The sequence below is a fragment of the Drosophila guanche genome, unplaced genomic scaffold (genome assembly GCF_900245975.1).
Source record: "Drosophila guanche unplaced genomic scaffold, DGUA_6, whole genome shotgun sequence".
NCBI classification, from domain to species: Eukaryota; Metazoa; Arthropoda; class Insecta; order Diptera; family Drosophilidae; genus Drosophila; species Drosophila guanche.
In genome coordinates, this window is record NW_022995753.1 from 1271288 (window position 1) to 1286790 (window position 15503).

The following is a 15503-nucleotide window of genomic DNA, read 5'->3' on the forward strand; positions in this document are numbered from 1 at the left end:
TTTCAGGCCGAAGATGAGGCTGAGTTGCCTGAGCTTGAATCTGGAGACTGGAGACTAAGACTGAGGACTGAGGACTGTGACTGAGACTGGGACTGAGGTAGCCTTGCAGTTGATTAAGCGGAGGTAACAAATTTGCATATTTCATTGAGCAGTTCAATCAAATGGAGGACAGCACAGGCTGAAACAAAACGTGGCCAGAGACACCGACGGAGTCCGACTTGGGGACAGAGTCAGCGTCAGCGTCAGAGGCAAAGGCTGGAGGCTGGAGGCGCAGCCAGAGACCAGCCAGAGAAGAAGGCATTTTTGTCGTTGGCCAAGATGCAAACGGTGCGATTAAGTCCGAAATAACTCATTCATACGCAGAGGTCCATAAGAAGTTGGCAGCCAGGATATGTCCCTGCCCACCCCTCTCTCTCTCGCTGGCAAGCTCTCTCTCTCTCTCTCTCGCTCTCTGTGTCTCTCTCTGACTGCCTAATCTGTGGAATTCCATCGGAGAAGCCAGAGAGCACAGAAAACACAGAACAATGGCATCATGGCCATTCTCCAGTGCTGCTCCAGGAGGTGGTGATGCTTAATGGTGGGGCAGGGGTGTAGTAGGGTGAAGGTGGAGGAGCGTCTCTGTCCAAGATGGCGAGAGATCAACCATCAGAGTGCCAAGATGGCGATGTTTTGGTCTTAGTCTTGGTCCCAGTGCCCAGTCCCCAGTCCCCAGTCTTGGCTGCAGTCGTAGTCACCTTAGGAGCATATTTGCATAACAGCCCACACTATCTCCATCTCCTTCCCACACTCCCTAGCTAGCAGTGTCTTCTCTTTCTCTCTCTGCTGCTGCTGCCATCTCTGTCTCTGTCGCTGTGCCGGCTGTGGGTCGATGAAGCGTGCTTAATGCGGGCGGACACTAAGCCACGTGTGAAATTCAATCGCCAACTCAGGTTGAAAGTCCAATCCGCGGAGCAGCAACAGCAGGCGCATCGAGCAAAAGGAGAAGGGAGAGGGAGAGGGAGAAGAGAATCTCACCTTGTCTCACTCTCACTCATCAGGTTTTGGCAGTGTCTCGAATATCGTCATCGTCATCGACATCACCGCCTGGACAACACCTCGTTAGGGGAACGAAAGAAAAAGGGTGAGGACAGGACAGGTAGGAGCAAGAGCAAGAGCAGAAGCAGGAGCCACAGATCGGTGTGGGGTCGTCGCCTGTTACCGATTCAGCGACCGATTCGATTCGAGGCTCGCTTCGGTTGTGGTTTCGGTTACGGTTACGGTTACGACCACGACCACGGCCACGGCCACGGCGGTGGTGTCGGTTTCGGTTTTCATATTTTGAGGTTCGCCGAAGTGTTAACAGGCGGTGGCTGTCGTATATTAGATGGCCGGCCCTTGGCCAAAGTTGATCGCTAACCACTAACCACTGACCACTAACCGGCAGCCACTTACCGACCAATGACCAATGCCAAGGCCCCACCATTCCATCCCTCAGGCCACACTGACGAAGCTCGAAGACTGGACACCGAAGACTGAAGCGGAGATAACAAGTGTCGCATCGAGCATATAAATTGAGCAGAGCACATACTCCCTCCGCGTTCAATGGAAGGAGCCAGCAAGAATCATTATGGCATGCCGAACTGGGGATGCCCTGACCGAAAGTTATTGGCCGAACTCATTCACTATCTGTGACCCGTTTGCGGGTGCCCAAAACAAAGAGAAAAAGAAAAAGCAAAAGCAAAAGCAAAAGCAAAACATGAATAAACCCGTCGATCGAGACGAGCACAAGACAAGATAAGCAGATAATTTTCTAGGCAGCTCGGACCGGCCACCAACAATAATGAAAGAAGCGAAGGAAGGAGAAGGAGAGGGAGAGGGAAAAGGAGACTGGCTCTGGCTCTGGCTCCATCTCTGGCGGCCCCCGTCTGACCCAGTGCCGGGCATGCCATACCCTTAACAGCGACAAGATGTTTTACTAACCAGCAACCAGCAACCGGGGACCCCGAAGACCGACGACTGAGGACTGAGGACCGACTCGGAGGCTGCTAATAACTCGTGTACGCGACGCCGGCGAACCAGGGAAGCAGCACAGACTCCAAGCCTTTGCCTCTCCCCCCTGCTCCTGAGCCACTCACAATGGACATGGGCCAGAAGGGGCAGAAGATGAGCGGAAAGAAGAAAGTTCGAGCCATTGTCGTCCTTCGTTTCGTGCTAAACGTGTTGTTGCCAAATTGTGAACAAGATTCATTCATGTTTCAACACATTGAGCAACACGATGCCTCCTCAGCCTCTGACTTGGGATCGGACGCTGTTCAGGATGCTCTGCACTCCATGGCAGGGGCCATAGTCAGAGCCAGAGCCAGAGCCAGAGCCCGAGCCAGGGCCACAGACACGGCCATCAAACCGTCGTCAGGTCTCGCCGCCGTGTGAACAGACGCCGCCTGATCGCCCTGGGCAGCCGTCCATTCCATGCCACATCACCTCGCTCGACCCTTTTATTCAAATTTGTTGTATGTACGGGGGGGAAATATTTAGACAACTCTTCGAAGGCGAATGGGACGGCGAAGGCGAAGGCGAATGCGAATGCGATGGCAAAATCGATCTACGAGTATGTGGGCACATGTGATGAATGAAATGAAGACGGGTATACAGTAATTAGGGAATTAGAAACGATGACAATGATAATGATGAAGGAGCCCATACGGATAGATACGATGGGGTAGATGCCATCCAATGTAACCCATCTGAGGCACAGACAGAACGGACAGAACGAAGCAACCTACTGAGCTACTAAGGAGCTCGGCAGCCGCACTGAACTCTAACCGGAAACAGTCGACATTCCATCGGCATTCCATGGCAGTTAACCATAAAAGAAAAGGCTAACAAAAATAAATAAGAAATAAAATGCCAACAAAAAGTAAATGGAAGAAGTGCGCGCCATTGCCCATGGCTGCTTTCATTTTATTGTGTGCCTGAAGATGTTTCTTATTATGAAATTAGACTGAACACTGAACACGACATGGTCGGTAGGTCGGTGAGGACAGAGGATGCACAGGAGACAGATCAAGGGGCAAGGGGCAAGGGGGAGAGTCGGGTAGACACGACGACGATCGGCGACACTTGGCCAAGCGCTCAGCTCAATGAATGAAACCGAAATGAGAAATGAATGATATCATGCGCATTGTTAGCTCACACACAAGCAGAGTGGCAGAGGCAGAGGCAGAGGCACACGGCTGTGCCCCATCTTCCCTGTCTCTCTGTCCCATGCTCTTTTCCCTTAACCTTAACATAACCCTGTGCCCAGAGCCTGCGGGTTGCTGTCGATCCCATGGACCGGCAAACGAGATCAAATGCGATAGCGCCACAAAACGAGCCACCAGCAGCCACAGCAGCCACAGCAGCAGAAGAGGCAGCCACAGAAGACTGCCGTGCAACGTGTTGCTCATTTAGCTGGCAGCCGAGCGCGGCCATAATTCAACGCTTTTGATAACTGCGTTAGGTTAGGCACCATCCCATACCAATACCAATACCAATACCATCCCATGCCATGCCATACCGACTCCGAGCTGCTCCGTTCCACACCACTTCGCTGCCCCCAAAATGCGATCGGCCCAGGATCGGCGCGCGTCAGCACTTGGGCGACTAACCATGGCCATGCCTGGCAGAAACCCACAGTCACAGTGGTGCAAACGAATATGAATAAAAAACTGCACTGATTATTCAATGGAAATTAATCGAAATTGAATTAATTTTTGCTCACATTCCGATGAGTGTTTTCTTTTCCTGTGGCAATAGTTAAGCGCGCTCCAATGGCATTTTGCGGCAATAATCTCTTTGGCCTTTGCCACACTGTGCCTCTGTGGCTCTGTGGTCCATCGTTTGCTTTTGTCGTACAATTTGATTTTGGTGTTTGCCTGGCGATTTGTTGTGTTTGATTTGCTACCTCCGCTGTCTGCTTCGTCCTTCTGCGGCACCCCCCCTCTGCCTGCTGCCTGCTGCCAGCCGCAGCTCCACCCGCAACTCCATCCCCCTCTTTCGCATTCCAGCCATCCCCCATCCACCATCCCCCATCCATGACCAGGGCCACGCCACGCAGGCTTACATTGTTCGCTTTTTTTGTTGTGTGTGTGTTTTTTTTTTGGGCTCATTCAAATCCTTTCGGTAAAATTCTTTTGTTTGGTGTCAAGTTTAACAAATATTTGAACGGTCGCATCCCGGTCGCGGCCTCTTGTCTTGTTTGCCCCATGTTTCTCGCGTGTAGCTGCCGCTTGTCATTTTCATTTTTGTACTGCCGCCGCCCATGCCACACTCCCTGCCTGTCTCTCCTTCTTCTCCTCTTTAGAATTTTGGTGCTAGAACACAGACATGACGGCATGACTAATCAGCGCCATCTGCAATTACTTTTGCCCTAAACTACAGAAGAAATTGTAGTCATTATTACTCATACAAGTAATTTCCCTCAAAACCTATAGCTGCTGAAGTTGCAACAGCAAAGAGCAACTGGCTCTGCCTCTCCATTGTTGCAACTTCTTATCAAATGTGGAAACTCTCCGGTGCTCTGTGGTGCTTTTGTTGTGAGACATTTTTGACTCCCCGCTGGGTGCATCGCGCAAAATGCCACAAGAATCGCTGCAGCCTGGAGAGCTTGGATCGGATGCCCTGGCCAAGCTGTGGGCAACTTTCCACTGGGCGACAAAAGTGCCACTGCAGCAACCAACCAATCCACAGCCTCAGCCTCAGACTCAGACTCAGCCTCAGCGTTCGTAATTGTTTGTTTATTGTGGATTTCTGGCCGGGAGTTGCTGTCCCTGTCCCTGTGTCTGTCTCTGACTGTCGCTAGTGTAGCATTCTTATCGATTGTTATTGTTGTTGCTGTTGCTGTTGCTGTTTTTATTGTTAAATGTTAAAGTACTACACAATATTTATATTGGCATTGTTCGGACTGCCACTGCCGCTGCCACCAGCAACAGAAACTGGCACAGTAAGTCCCAGATCGAACTTTGAATGCCCTGCAATCGAGAGTGACTGCCTCTGATATCTGCTGAAAGACAGCTCCCAACTGAAGCACCACAAAACCGCTGAAACCATCCCATTGGGGTAGAGTGTCCGCCGCAAGATAGTCATCAGAAACACCCTCAGACCTGCGGAGAGGGAGGGTGGGGGGAGGGGACTGGGACCGCAACAATGTGTGGCACTGCTGACACTTCAATGGAGATTTCTCTAGGCGATCACTTGGAATGGTGCAGCCGCATGCTGTGGCGCTATGTCGTGATTATGCTCACGGATTAACTTCCTATTTTAGGCAGCTCCATTGTGTAGTTAAGCTAAAAGTTTAATTACAAATGTAAGAGGGCCAAACACTTGCCGGCTCTTAGGCGCGTGCTGCAGAGCCCTGCGCTATCGGACGTGGGATTACATTAGTGATAAGCAAGCTCCGGCCACGGATGTGATAACGTGTGACGCGGTTACGGGATCATGCCTAGAACTATGCAACGCTGCTGGGGCTTCCAGCAACCAGCAAACTGGCAACCCGGCAACCCGCAACCCGCAATCCGCAATCCGCAACACTTTATAACACCCAATAAATCAAAGCTTAACAATTTTTTATGATTTTGGCAATTTCGCAAAGGCCAACAGAGAGACCTTTTAGTATTTTGGTTAATCTCCCCTTTGGTGGCTTGCCGATCCAGCGCCAAGGTTAGACGTCCCTTGAATCCCCCGTGAATCTTGTGCCATTCCGCAGTCCCGAACCCACAGCCAATCCCATGTCCAGACCCCCGCATGACATTGAGAAGAATGTGGCAAGAGAGAGAGGGTGTGGGTTTCGGGACAGGAAATGCTTTCCGATCGCTCACTTGGCCACCATTCAGCTGCACATCCTCTCATCTCACTCACTCTCTCTCTCTCTCTCTCTCTCTCTCTCTGTGCTATCGTGGAGCGGGAGACACTTTTTTGTACGGAGATTTCTCAGCGGCGGCAAGTAGAAACAAATCCGAGAGTAGAGGCACAACAATTCCCTGGGGCCGTGTTAATAGAAACGTTTCGAGATTCGAAAGAATATAATAGAACAGAAGACAAGTTCGTACATGAGAGGTCCAAGCCAAGGTTAAGACGGGGGACGGGTGACGGCAGCCGGCAGACGGGAGACGGAGCAAGCGATAATTCCATGGAACTCCATAAAAATAGCTAAACGTGCAGCGAGGAGACTCGGAGGCGAGCGCCTCTCCTGTTCATTTAATTTCAATTGACCGACTGCTGCCTGGCATTCTTTATGGCCAGTCGGAAGAAAAGTCACTTTCATCTTTTTGAATAGGGAGCCGAACCTCCCTCCTGCATGGCCAACGTACAGGATCGACTGGACGCCCTCGATTGGTGGACAGTGAGGAACCCAGACTGATCAGCTGTGTGTCCTTTAATGCCCACACAGTCCTGATCTGAGGTGATGTGTCATGCCGCCCAAGTCCTGGGCGCAGCCTGACCTGTGCGATCCCTTTATCCATTTATTGTCTGCCTACCTTCCAATTGTTTTGACCTTTCGCTCCTATCCTGATCCTTTCATTATTCGGCAACTCTCCCTCTCTGTCTCGCCGTCTCCATCGTGTGCGTCGTGTAAATATTTTCCCAGCATCTTGCAAACGTTTTGACAGTTTTTATTAGATCAAAACCCGACTACAAGTGGCGTGTGATAAATTGCGGCCAAAACGGAGCTAAGCATAGATGGGCACACAGAGATAGAGATCCTCGCACGAGGGCGCACACACAGATCGAAGAGGGTAGAAACACAGAATAGAAATAGAAATAGAAATATAAATAGAAATATAAATAGAAGAAAGATCAAGTGTCTTTCTCACTTTGCTTCCTCACCATTGTGTCTGTCTGGTGGGTAAGTCGTGACTTTTTCACTTAGACAGACAGACACAGAGGGAACACTTCGGGTAGATGATCCACGTGATTCGGTTCCGTTCGGGATTTGAAATTAATCAGAATAATTGTTGCACATTGTTATGGGTAAATAGAGATATAGAAATACCTCCATGAAGAGTACAACTTGCTAATAAGTGCCATTAGATATATTTGAGATGCATTGGCATTTCATTCTTAGCCGATGGACTAAGCTCATCATAACTCATGTGTGAGAGGAGCCTCTGGCTGTCCAATTGATTGATGAACTTGAACACACTCACCACTCAAATATGCAGCATCCCCCAATCACCAATCATCGATCCCTTTCCCAATGCCAATACTGTCAGATCCCCCAAGTCTCAATCCCTCACAGCAGGTCAGTTGAGTGTAGTCAAACGAAAAGAGAAGAAGTTTTCAAACAGAACAGAACACATCGTGTTTTAGGCCCCTCCACCCAAACACAAACACAAACACAAACACAAACGTAACAAATTTCAAATGGAAATATTGATCTCCATTGAGAAGGAGGAGGAAGTCAGTTTGCCAAAATCAATTTCAAGTCAAATCAGAGGATGGAGAGGCACATGAAGAGAGCCCGGAAGTACCAAATCGAAGAGATGCAGCAGCTTGGCAGCAATTTCTTTGAGAATCACAAAGTGCCAAGCCATGGGGTGAGTTGCTTCTAGTAAGAGCTTTGCTGATCAATCATTGAACATCTTTCCGCTCTTCAGCAACACCAGAGCTTTGCTGGGACAAACCCCAACAAGGTGAGGATCTCTCTCTCTCTCTCTCGGTGTCCTTCTGGTCTCACTGTTTTTTGTTTCTTACCCGGAATAAAGCCGCAGCTCCGAGAGATAACCTACGCCGTGAGCCGACTGTCCAACAAGAATGTGAATGCGGCAACGCCCTTGGGAGTGATGATTTCGTATCGGTGTTAGAGGTGGATTAGCACCCTAAAAAGCACCTTCCAGAGGGAAGAGGATCGCTATTTAGCGCGGAATCAGAGCTCCCCTGCGTTCTGCTCTTTATTGTGTTATATATAAGTTAATAATATGGCGGAAGACTCTTTTGTCGTGGCCCCAAAACAAGGCACGGTCACCGCTTATTAAATGATTGAAGCCGTTTGTGCCGTGGATGAGAGTGGAACTGGGGAGAAGGGACTGCGGCTGAGGCTGAGGCTGGGGCTGGGGGAGAGTCCAAGCTCAAGCTGGGACCACCATAAAAAAGTGGGAAACCTGGTTCTTGCCTGCTTTGTGGTCGCTTTTTGTTGCTGTTGTTGCTTTCCTTTGCGCAGCAGCGAGCCGCCAGAGGAGGCCCATGGAGCGACGACCACCATCAATAACAACAAACCACAACGATGTTGGGCCCCGACTATATTTATGATTTGTTAAGCAACGCCGAACGTGCGAAAGGATAATCACAAGCGCCTGTTGGCACGCCCCCCAGTCCCCCAGCTCCAAGCTCTGTGACTCCGCGTCGTGTGTTCCAAATTGAGTCAATGACTTTTATTTTTACGACTCTCCGTGGAGCTCAGCGGAGTCTCCGAGGACTCCGATGAGAGTGGCATTCGTATCCAGCAGATCCACTGCAAATGCAGAATGGTCTGAGCTGGACCTGGACCTGGACCTGGACCTGGACCTGGTCTTGGACTTGACGGCAACTTGACTTTTATGGCAATGAGAATTGAGCTATTAGAGGGGGCAACAGGTATCGGCATTGAGTCAACTGAGGGACCACCTGTTCCACAAAGAACATAAGCGATTTGACCCCCGCTCTCTCTCTCTCTCCAGGGCCCACCAGCGATGTGATTCGGCCAGTGCCATCCAGTGCCACCCGGATTGGTGCTCGGTGATTGCTGATCCTGATCGCGTCCACTCATTCCGTTCAATCGGCATCAATTATGTACTACAAAATTGTATAAATCATTTCCCCCACCCCTCCTTGTGTGTGCTTCTCCTTCCCCGCCAGCTGTGGCAGGCACAGAGGCACTGGCAGATGGGTCGAGGATCGCACATTGTCCAGCTCCTGACGAGGGGCTCGAGAGCACTTTGACACGCTCGAACGATGAGCAGATGAAGTCGAATAGTTGAAGTAGATTTCTGCCAACATTCCTGAATCCCTGAATCCCTGAATCCTATATCCTGACTTCTTTAATGAGCGCCGGCTTATCAATGGCTGAAGCTGGAATGATTGTGACTAAGTTCCCCCATCCGCAGTTTCAGTTCCAGACGCAGTCGCAGTCCCAGGCTCAGATCCAGTCTGATTGTTAACCTTTGAAATGGGGTGGAGGGAGGGGGGGGCATTAAAAAACGTTAACAAGCTACGTAGCGCCGTCGGCGGCGTTAATGTCGAAATTGGCGCTGGCTGCGGAATGACTGGTGGGGAAACCAGCCAGCCTGAAGCAGGAAGGGACTTGGGATGGAGGACGAGGACGAGGACGAGGAATGGGGACTGTGGCTTGGACGAACGTGTTTCTTAATGAAACAAAGCTTGAATTTTAAATGAGCATCATAAAGAACAATGAAAATGCAAGGGAACAGCAACAACAAAGCGAAACTTGGCTAAAAGCCGGCGATCATTGGAGGGACAGCTTGGAGAGTAAAGACAGTAGGGCAGTGGATGGAGGATGCCGAATGCCGAATGCCGAATGCTGAAACAGACAGCGCGAAATAAAAGCGCAGAAATGTTAAATAAACAATAAAAAACAATCCGCACTCCCGCCCCAAGATCACTAGGACTGGATGGAGTCTGTCAAATGCGCACGAACGAAACTGTTACCCTACCCTGCCCCTCCAGTGGAGAGAGACCTGCTATGGATGGGATCCAATCCGATCCAATCCAATCCAATCCGATTCGATCCCCACACTTGACACCTGACCATGGGAATACCCTGCCAGAAATCAAGCAAAATCCTTGGACCAAATGAGGCCCCATGCCGAATGGATCCCAAGCAAAGGAAAGGGCAGCGCATGATAATCATATGGTTGTGGCCAACGCCGCTGCTTAAAGGATGCTCAAATGGTTTTTGCGGTCAAAGATGAAATGAAACGGAGTCCACGCCTAAAGGCTGTGGGAAAGAGTGGAACCGCGGCATTGGTGGGGAGGGGGGAGCGTTGATAGTTGATTCTGTGGTGCTGTCCATAATTGGTGCTCATCTTAATGGCATTAAAATTGCATTATCGCAGTATTTATTGAAACGGTTTGTTTTAACAAGATTAACTCGATGATATCGTCCCACCGTCCACCGGCAACAAACGAACAGAAAGAGCGAGAGAGAGAAGGAGAGGAGGAGAGGAGGAGAGAGACCCAACACAAAATGATTAACAGCAAAAGCCGCCGCAGCAGCAAAACGGAATACAAAAAACGAAGAAAGAAAGAAAAAGTAAGGAAAGAAAGAAACCGTGAAGGAGGAACGATCCGAAAACAGCGTTAAGCTCCGATATATTCATTCGTTGATTGTTGTCGCTTGATTGGCCATTGCCATTACGAGTGTTGTGTCTCCTGTTGTTGTTATTGCTGCTGTTGCGGGCCTCATAAAATATTTTATAACATAATTTCAAATCAGTTTTAGATGATTAGATTCAATATTTTGGCTACCCTGCGCACAGCCACGGCCAAAGCAGCAACCACAAGCGAAGCAAACAGCAAACAGCAAACGGCCACCGCAGAGGCCAAGATCCATTTGTATCTTTTGGCTTTTCCGTGTATCTATTTGTCTGTGGGGCACATTTATCACACCGCTCCCTAAGCCGTTGGTAGCCGTTTTCATTGTTCGCTGGTCTTTTGTCGGGCCAGAGAATTGAATGGGAATTGAACTGATTTCAGGACTCCTTGGGGGTTGATTCAGAGCGCGTCACTTCATTCCGGCTGCATTCCGAGAAACTAGTTCTCTTCAATCGAATGAATAGATTGATGTTGCCAATGCCTGGCAACCATCCGGATAACTTCCCAGAACCCCACATAATTATTATTTATGCATACAAATTAAAAGCACGCCGAAATATTTGGCGCAAATCCGTTCAAAGCGTTTATTTATGGCACCTTTTGAGCAGTCCCAGAGGCAGAGCCAACATGCGAGCGGGCCCCTCAATCTGCTTTCGGTATTTCATCAGCGCCCGCAATGCGGAATGAGTTGGTCGGTTGCCAGTCCAAGGGAGAAGATAATATTTGGGGGAGCTAAATCGCCAATCAATTTCCGCTCCATAAATTTTTAACTTTTTCACAAATAAATGTAATACTCGGAGATATAATTTATGCGGAGGATTCTACTGATGAATGCTGTATGGATGTTGCCTCTGATCAGCCTGCCCGACGACCTTGTTGCTCTCTTATCGTAGCCCCCGGAGCAACCTGCGTCGACACCTGATCGTGCGTCAGAGGTGACAATTAAATAAATTGCATTCTAATACCACCGGTTGGGGGCTCGAGTTCTATGGAGTGTATTGCGATTTATGACCGCTTAATGATCAGGAACTTGTCATTGCAATAGGTTGTGCCTTGCTCAATTAAAGTTATTGCCATGCGAATAAATGTAATGTCGGGTAACTTAATTAAGCAAAGGCCCAGCCCCGGACGAGCCCTCTGGCCCGCCCACACACCATACATGGGGCGCAGTCGATAAGCGGCAAGCGGTGATAAGACAGTTGTTCGACCTTGTTGCATCAGCAAACTGCGATATGCGATACTACTACTACAGATAGACATAGAGATAGAGATAGAGCGGTGGGTATGTCTGTTAATCAACATTGGATTTACTGCACTTCGTGTCGGGTTTTTATCTGTGCCTGTGCCCTGTAGCCTGTACCACACCTGCCCCTGCCCATGGCTCTGGCTCTGGCGCTGGCTCTGGCTCTTGCGCTGACTCATCAGGTGGTTGCCCCGCATACTGACACAGTTTGATTCGCAATCTGATTTGTGGCTTCGGCTTCGGATCGGTTTCCCATCTGAACCAGCTGACAAATGCGAGTCGCGTGCCATGACGTCATTGCGCGCAAAGGTCGCCGCTCTGCCGCTCTGCCGCTGTGTAGATCTGCGGATATGCTCGTACACCCGTACACCCGTACACCCGTAAGTACACATTACATGAGAGTTAGTAAGATTATTTTCCAGCGGAATCTTGGGGGGTTTTCAAAAAGCCATGTGGTGAAATTCAATGGGTTTTTATTGCGGCTTTTAACTGGGAGGAGGCTTTGGCTACCTAACATGGTACTTTTTTCCAGATTACCTTAGGTTATGATCTTCGACCTACTAATATTGTGAAATTACTCGCAAACGAACGATCGAACGATCGATCGATCGATCGATCAGGTTGAGTTTCTCGGCTATAAATAGCCCGAAAAGAGAGTGAGAGAATGCGAGGGTGCTGAGCGTATTCTACTCATTAGGGGGTGGCTTAGAGAGAGAGAGAGAGACTGATCGATCGGAAGCATTGTTTTTGCCATTCCCTTTTATGGCTACTTTTGGAGGGGGAAGCTGAAGGCCAAGGCAAAGACGTTGAAGATGAGCGCCAGTTGGTGACGTTGTGGAAGTTGTGTGGCGCGTGTTTGGTGTCGAAATTGGTCTGAATATTATTCCACTGCCCTACCCCGTTGTGCCGTCATCTATGCATGCCGTATATCTATGCATGACGCATGGCGTTACATTGCGTAGGTCGTGTGTGTGTGTGTGTGTGTGTGTGTGTGTATGCCGGTCTCTAATTGGGTTATTAGGAAACAGTTCGCACGCGGACACCGACTATAAGTGCACCTCAGCCAGCAGCCAGCAGCCACTTCCATTTTTATTTTTATTTTTAGCCCTTTGCCTGTTGACATTTTTATAATTGGCTTGTGCATTGCTACGCTTCCCGCTGTCCACTGTCCGCTGTCCACTTTTACGCACGGAAGCTGGACTTGCCTTGGGTCTAGCTCTTGGTGCTCTTGGTGCTGTTTGCGTGTTTTAATTAGCTCGAATCTCTCGCCCGTCTATAGCCGGCTGGCTATCGGTAGGTGATTAGCACCGGCTGATTGCCCTTTTATTGATTTATACATGTGAAGCGCCCCCTACATGGATACGGGGATAAGCGATGCCGATGCCGATGCCGATGACAGTGGCAGTGGCTGTTTGGCGTAGGCATCTGTCAGAGGTCTGGCGTGGGCCGGTCTTTTTGCCGGCTGATTCATCCAATAGGCCTCCGTCGATAAGCTGCCGTCGCTCGTTGACTAATTGATTGATTGATAAGTTCCCATAGTTCTCAACACCTCTGCAATGCCTGGGATGGTGGTCTTGTCTTATTATACTACTCCCCATTCAGTTCCCTAACCCCATGTCTCCTGACTAGGGCAGTGTCTACTTGTCTACAATTATGCGCGAACACTCTCGCACTCGAACCCGCACACTGGCCTGTCTCTGTTTCTGCTTGTGTTTCTTTTTGTTTTCTGGTTGATGTATCCCTGGCGGCAGCAGTTCAAAAACCTAAATAAAATGCAACAACAATAATACCGCAATGCTTGAGTCCAGGTCCCAGTCCAAGACGAGGTCTCAGCTCCCTCTGTCTGTGCCCCATACCCCATACCCCATACCCCATGCCCCATCCCACTGCTTGCTGTATCAAATTTTGTTTAATTGTCGGCGTTTTCCTCGCTATGAGATCGCTCGGCTCCCAGTGTCCCCATGTCCAGTACGTCCAGTATGCGGTCGTCTTCCCAGACATGGATTCTTCAACATTGTAAGCGCTTTTGCTGCGTTGGCATCTTGTCCCCGTCTCTCTGTCGGAGGCAGTCTCTGTGGCGGTGGCTGTGGCTGTGGCTGTGCCACTTGCAGTTGCAGTTGCTTCTTCATGTCGCTGTTCCCGTTTCTGTTGCCTCTTCCTTAGTGTGTGCTGCTCCATTTGTTGGGCAAGTTGTTTGCGCTGTAAATCGATACATTTGCACTTGGCTACTTACGACTGTCCGTCTGCCTGTCCGTCTGTCTGCTGGACGGACGAAATGAACGAACGAACAACATCGACAAGCAGCAGTAACAACAATGGCAGCAACGACGACGTGATTTCTGTGCGGCTTTGATGGTGGTCATTGCATGCCACTAAAGCCGGCCCAAAGACTACAACAAGTTGATCAGTCCGATCGAGTAAGAAGGAGGAGAAACAACAAGGAGGAGGAGGAGGAGGAGGAGGAGGCGGACTAGCTGCACAAGGAGAAGAGAGGTGATGGAGATGGAGATGGAGAACAGTTTCTGCCACATCTAGGGACAGGAGGCCTAATGCAGGCCCTGATCGGATTGCAGTGCGGAGGGAGGGGGACAGGAGCAGGGATTCCCTGCCACCGACCGATTCACCTCATTAGCCTTATTACATTTGCCACATCAAATTAACAACGAGAAACAGCTCTTGATGTGGCAGTCGCAGTTTGCAGTTGCAGCTGTGACATGGAATCGAAGAATAACAAGAAATTAACTAGAAACCAGAATGGAAGGCTAGTTTAGGGGCACGCAACAACCAGATACCCTCTCTCAAAACGATTATGTCATATGTATGTCCTCTTTCCATTCCCCCCAGTTGTCCCGTTGCCCCTCCTTATGCTGATTTCTGGGTCATATTTAGGCTAACTTTGAGGGCCAATTGGCAGACTCGAATATGCTCGAGTGACATTTAAGGCTGCCGCCGGTGAATGCCAATTTAAAAGTATGCAAAAAAAGAGCCCAAAATGATTGGAGAAGAACCGGCAGCAAAAAATCGGTAAATGGATTGCTTGGATGGGTAAAAAGCTAACCAAAGGCAGCTCACGACATGGTCTGCTTATTTTAACAGTCCCGCCCCAAGACTCACTCTGCAGAACTTTTTATGAGTTTGAGCCACAGAGGTTGTGGCTCTGCAGTGCCGCACCGACTCGCATGTAAATCAAGTGGGGATGCAGATGCGTTGTGACCCACCAGGCAGCGCGGCGATCGTGTACGTGTAGAATCTTGAATTGCAATTTCAATAACGAGACACGAAATACTTTCAAGTGAACAGCCACAGCTATGCCATGGAAGCTGAAGCTGAAGCTGGAAGCCACACTTGAATTCGCTGTCGAGGCAACACCCCGAAGAAAGAGAGAGAATGGGCCACAGACGAAGAATAAATGCACTTTGCGATTTGGAGTGTCAAAAGTACGGTAAAGTGTTTATTAGAATTTGATGAAATAAAATATAAATCAAACGAGCAGAATGCAACCAACCGAAAGGGGAGCTGCAGGAAGCACAGCAAAAACAATTGGAATGCCGTTCCGGTTAGCCCACTCTCCAAAACGAATCATCCGAAAATATGACACAAAACGTAAAAAAGAAAAAGAGCGAAAACAGAAAGAGAAACAAAAACATTAATTGCTCATCAATTGCTGGGAAACGAAATCCCGAAACCAGCCTCATCCCCATCCTCAACGGAGCCGAAATGAAACTGACCCACGCAAAACACTTGTTTGCTCTGCTCTTGCTCTGGTCGGCACTTCTTCTGTGGAAATGGAAATGGTTTGATGACTGGAGGGGGGGGGGGGGGGGGAGGGGGAAGGCCCGCCAGGTGGGGGAGGGCCGTCGGACGGGAGGCGCCAGCACCGGCTGGTACTGCGGGGGCGCGGTGTGCGCGGCGGCGCTGCTATCGCCCGCACGGG